General features: G+C 44.5%; 1 protein-coding gene across 2 annotated transcripts in view; it reads right to left on the reverse strand.

The window, feature by feature from the left end:
* CLIP4 (CAP-Gly domain containing linker protein family member 4) overlaps positions 1–2,215 on the reverse strand; it is a 49,500-nt gene extending 47,285 nt beyond the window's left edge. Inside the window, exon 1 of one of the 2 annotated variants that reach the window (XM_075204383.1) lies at positions 2,131–2,215. The gene's annotated coding sequence lies outside the window, so the exon portion shown is untranslated. Of the gene's footprint in view, positions 1–1,121; positions 1,191–2,130 lie in introns of those variants that run through there. The other variant, XM_075204384.1, reaches the window with a different exon arrangement.
* Positions 2,216–6,019: the final 3,804 nt, after the last annotated feature.

Genomic DNA, 6,019 nt, shown 5'->3' on the forward strand with positions numbered 1-6,019 from the left:
GGTGCTCCGGTTTCCTCCCACACTCCAAAAACATACTAGTAGGTTAATTGGCTGCTTTCAAAATTAACCCTAGTCTTTCTCTCTCTTTGTCTGTGTGCGTTAGGGTATTAGACTGTAAGCTCCAATGGGGCAGGGACTGATGTGAATGAGTTCTCTGCACAGCGCTGCGGAATCAGTGGCGTTATATAAATAAATGGTGATGATGATGATAAATAAAAAAAACTTTAAACTGCAATGCTTTAGGGCAGTCTAAAATACTTAGGGGGCTGTCTCGTGCGGCCCTCTAACCTTCAAAAGGGCCTCACATTGCTCCTAATCATCATCAACATTTATTTATATAGCGCCAGCATATTCCGTAGCGCTTAATAATCCTAATCTTAGCAATAAATTAAAACACTATATTTAATCAAAGAAAGATACACCTATATGCAATAACACATCAGCAGACATTTTACACAAGTGTTACACGCTACAGCGAGCAAATCTAACAATAAAGCAGGAAGGAGCTAGGGGCCACAGATAAAGCCTCGGAGGGCCACCCAGCACTGGTTTAGGGTCTAAAGTCCCTGAAAACGATATCTCGCTTTATGAAACAGAAATGAGAGCAAGATGTATTTGCTATGTCCATTAGTTAAAAACTCATATTAAATTATCCTACCAGGCTAGAAAGATAGCAAAAAAATGCAAGTGATTTTAGCTGCTAGGCATTAACTCCTGCCCAAAACTGATCGGATACTCAGTTTAATGTACTTTAAGTAAGTATATGTAACCTAAACAGTAGTTTGCACTTTACTAGAGAATAATAGCTTATGTGACATGCAATGTTTTTAACTACTCCATCAAGTGGGCAACACATATAACTTATTGTGTAAACTCTATCACCAGATCACAGAGAAACACAATCACATGTGTTTTCCTAAATGTCTTGCTCAGAAATCATCACAGAAATCATCATAGGATCTACTATATTGTAGGAGTGGATCAACAGAATTTATTGTAAAAGTACATAACATAATATAGTTATATGTATGGCTTTCCAAAAGTAGATTTGTCACATGTAAAATGACAAAAGAGATTATGCAGAATAAAAAAATAAAATAAAATTCAACAATCTACTACACCTTGTTCCACAGCTCTTGAAAGAAAGAAGTATGACAAGCCAAAGCATGTCCAGCACAGATAACAACAGACAGTGACATCAGGGAAATATTTCCAGTATTGGTGAGCAGCCTCTAATAGTACAGCAATTATCATCTGTAATATGAACTTCATGGCTTGATGCAGCTTATAGGTAATGTACACTGGTACTGTCAGCCAGAGTTATTACATGAAATATAGTAATCCCAGGGGCTACTTAGTGGTTGCTGCAGAGCTGTCAATCTACAGTGTGTTTTAGTTCTCAATAATCACTAAAGCAATTTTTCCCACTGTACACACAGAATATTTAGGTAGTTATTCATGTTTATGTGTGTAATATATATTTTAATACACACACACATACATAAACGCACATAGGTGGCTCTATAAAAACAATGCTATGATTACCAATGGATATAGGACACACTGCTGTGTGCCACTGCATGCATGTACATAGGTGACACTACACATATATATGTACATATATAAGTATTATGCGTGTATATAGGTGACACTGTACATACAGGATACGCAGTATATACATATATATGTGTGTATATAGGTGACACTGTACATACAGGATAAGAAGTATATACATATATGTGTGTATATAGGTGACACTGTGCACACAGGATAAGCAGTATATGTACATATATGTATATACAGGTGACACTGTGCACACAGGATAAGCAGTATATATGTATATATAGGTGACACTGTGCACACAGGATAAGCAGTATATATATATATATATGTGACACTGTACATACAGGATAAGAAGTATATACATATATGTGTGTATATAGGTGACACTGTACATACAGGATAAGAAGTATATACATATATATATGTGTGTGTATATAGGTGACACTGTGCACACAGGATAAGCAGTATATGTACATATATGTATATATAGGTGACACTGTGCACACAGGATACACAGTATATATACATATATAGGTGACAGGACAGCCCCCCCACACCTGACATTACCGTCGCACAACGACCCGCAGCGTCTCCGGAGCTTCCATCCATCCAGCGATCAGCGCTGAGTAAGAGGCCGGCCCAGCACGTGACATCACTGGGGGCGGGGCTACGTCACTGACGTCACCAGAACACGGGCGCTGTGAGAGAGCGCGGGTCATTCACCTCAGAGCGGGCAATACTGCTGGGTTACCTCACATGGGGCAATGTTACCACTGGGTCACCTCATGGGGGTAATACTGCTGCTGGGTCACCTCACATGGGGCAATGTTACCACTGGGTTACCTCACATGGGGCAATGTTACCACTGGGTTACCTCACATGGGGCAATGTTACCACTGGGTTACCTCAGAGGGGTAATACTGCTGCTGGGTTACCTCAGAGGGGGCAATATTACTGCTGGGTTACCTCACATGGGGCAATGTTACCACTGGGTCACCTCAGAGGGGTAATACTGCTGCTGGGTTACCTCAGAGGGGGCAATATTACTGCTGGGTTACCTCACATGGGGCAATGTTACCACTGGGTCACCTCAGAGGGGTAATACTGCTGCTGGGTTACCTCAGAGGGGGCAATATTACTGCTGGGTTACCTCACATGGGGCAATGTTACCACTGGGTTACCTCACATGGGGCAATGTTACTGCTGGGTTACCTCACATGGGGCAATGTTACTGCTGGGTTACCTCACATGGGGCAATGTTACCACTGGGTTACCTCACATGGGGCAATATTACTGCTGGGTTACCTCACATGGGGCAATGTTACCACTGGGTCACCTCAGAGGGGTAATACTGCTGCTGGGTTACCTCAGAGGGGGCAATATTACTGCTGGGTTACCTCACATGGGGCAATGTTACCACTGGGTTACCTCACATGGGGAAATGTTACCACTGGGTCACCTCACATGGGGCAATGTTACCACTGGGTCACCTCATAGGGGTAATACTGCTGCTGGGTTACCTCAGAGGGGGCAATATTACTGCTGGGTTACCTCACATGGGGCAATGTTACTGCTGGGTTACCTCAGAGGGGCAATATTACTGCTGGATCACAGGGGCCACATACATACTTATAATTCTACACCACATATATAATTTATTATCATTTTATTTATTACCACATTATTATCGTTTACCAATTCTGCAGCGATGTAAAGGGAATATATGTAATTCAAATCAGTTCCTACCCCATTGGAGCTTACAGTCTATCCCAGTGGTTCCCAAACTTTTGCAGTTCACGGCACCCTTAGAGTCTCCAAATTTTTTCAAGGCACCCCTCCAAAATAATTACTGAGCAGTCCTGTTTTAGAAGTAGTTGGGTCAAAAAATTGTAAGAAGTATTTAGGTGAGGACAGAAATACTTATTTAGTTGTATACAAAAATGCCCCCTCTACATCCAGACACACTGCCCCCTCTGCATCCAGTCACTCTGCCCCCTCTCACGCTGTCCCCCTCCTCTGTCACGCTGTCCTCCTCCTCTGCCCTCTGTCACGCTGTCCTCCTCCTCTGCCCTCTGTCACGCTGTCCTCCTCTGTCACACTGTACCCCTCATCTGCCCTCTGTCACGCTGTCCTCCTCCTCTGCCCTCTGTCACGCTGTACCCCTCATCTGCCCTCTGTCACACTGTCCCCCTCCTCTGTAACACTTTCCCCCTCTGTCACACTTCCCCCTCTTCATCCAGTCACTCTGCCCCCTCTGTCACGCTGTCCCCCTCCTCTGCCCTCTGTCACACTGCCCCTCTGCATCCAGGCACTCTGCCCCTTCTGCAGCCCTCTGTCACTCTGCTGCCCTCTGTCACTCTGCTGCACGCTGTCCCCCTCTGCTTCTCCGCTGCCCTCTGTCCTCCTCTGCTGCCCCGCTGTCCTCCTCTGCTGCCCTCTGTCCTCCTCTGCTGCCCTCTGTCCTCCTCTGCTGCCCCGCTGTCCTCCTCTGCTGCCCTCTGTCCTCCTCTGCTGCCCTCTGTCCTCCTCTGCTGCCCTCTGTCCTCCTCTGCTGCCCTCTGTCCTCCTCTGCTGCCCTCTGTCCTCCTCTGCTGCCCTATGTCCTCCTCCGCTGCCCTCTGTCCTCCTCCGCTGCCCGCTGTCCTCTGCTGCCCGCTGTCCTCCTCTGCTGCCCGCTGTCCTCCTCTGCTGCCCTATGTCCTCCTCTGCTGCCCTCTGTCCTCCTCTGCTGCCCGCTGTCCTCCTCCGCTTCTCCCAGCCATAAAAAAAAGAAAGAGCACATAAACTTACCAATCCGCCGGGCGCCGGGACCCAGCAGCCTCCTCCCTCCCGCAGCTGTCACTGACGTCAATATTCAGTGACAGCTGCGGGAGAGAGAAGGCTGCTGGGTCCCGGCGCCCGGCGGATTGGTAAGTTTATGTGCTCTTTCTTTTTTTTTTTATGGCTGGCCCGCGGCACCCCAGTGACAGCGCCGCGGCAACCCTGGGAGCCGCGGCGCGCAGTTTGGGAACCGCCGGTCTATCCTAATATTTCATTTATACACCACATTCATCCTAACAATTTCATTATGCGCCACATACTGCCTAATTCAATATACACCATATGGTAATTCTTAGGATTTATGTGGTCCATGATGCACTTATTAGGATGTATGTTGTGTATAATGTAATTATTACAAAGTATGTGATGTATAATGTAATTATTAGGATGTATGTGGTCGGGTCCTGGGTGGCAAGCAGACAGCATTGAGCAGCGGCCTATCCTTAAAGGTGGTTTTAGATATAGAAGAAGGACTAATTTATCAAAAGGCGAAAAGCCCTTTTGGTGGGAATAAAGGGTGGTTTTTCCAGCAGAAGCATTTGTTTTCACTTTATCCTATAAATAAGGTTTTTGGCAGCAAGAACCCCAGTTAGGAGAGCCTATTTATCAAGAATCCAGACAGTACTTCCTGCTCTGTTAATGCCATTATCATATATTGTTACCATATCAGAAGCATTAAAAATATTGGTTTTTTTTAAAAAAAGGTATTTGTTAATTACACGGGCATCACTGTAGATTGCTACGCCCCTTCCACTTGAACCACTTTTTTCAAACCTCCCAGTGCCTGGTCCAAGTTATGATTCGCTCATCCAAAACATTTGAAGACAGCGGTTCAAGTGAGGAAGCAGCGCTGCTGCGCTACAGTGGCACCCATACCAAAAGAAAAAGATAAGCATTCATTTAAATAAGTTTTGCAAAACATTCCATGGGGAGGTTCAATTGCTGGCAATGAACTGTGCGGACATCACCACGATGCCCGGCTATGCACATTGCCAGCCATTACAATAATAATCGCCGCTATAGGGTGTAAGCGGAGATTCCTGCCATAACATTAATGCAACATGTCTCTGGATGTTTCCAAGACACATCACGCTACATTAAATCTCTAATAACATGTTAAAAAAGTTGAAGGGCTATTTTTATCAGTAGAAAATAATATATTTAAATGCTCAACATGCCCTTACATGGATTAAAGTGAATGTAATTTACTTAATTGTTTTTCTCTTTCTCTGGTTTTTCTTTCCCTTTAACTATTTTCTCTTTCTTTGTTTCTCTCTTCCTGTTTTCCCCCAGGACTTGGGGCAGGGTTTGTTATGCCCTGTCCATATTGGAGCTTTCTACTGACAAAAAGGCTCCCACTGAATTATTGGAAAGGCATGTGGTTGGATACAGTGGTACATTTATCAAAAATGCATCAATAAGTAAAGATAAAAAATCTCTTATTGTTGCAATCCATCAATAAAATCTCACAAGGTTGGCTGAGCATTTCTAAGTGTTAATTTAACACTTCACCACGCCAATCTCTGCCTGTATACGCATGATCGTGAAAATGCAAGCCCAGACTCGGGGGTATATTTACTAAACTGCAGGTTTGAAAAAGTGGATATGATACCTGTATCAACCAATCGGATTATAG

Source organism: Mixophyes fleayi, chromosome 3 (genome assembly GCF_038048845.1).
Source record: "Mixophyes fleayi isolate aMixFle1 chromosome 3, aMixFle1.hap1, whole genome shotgun sequence".
In the NCBI taxonomy this organism is placed as follows: domain Eukaryota; kingdom Metazoa; phylum Chordata; class Amphibia; order Anura; family Limnodynastidae; genus Mixophyes; species Mixophyes fleayi.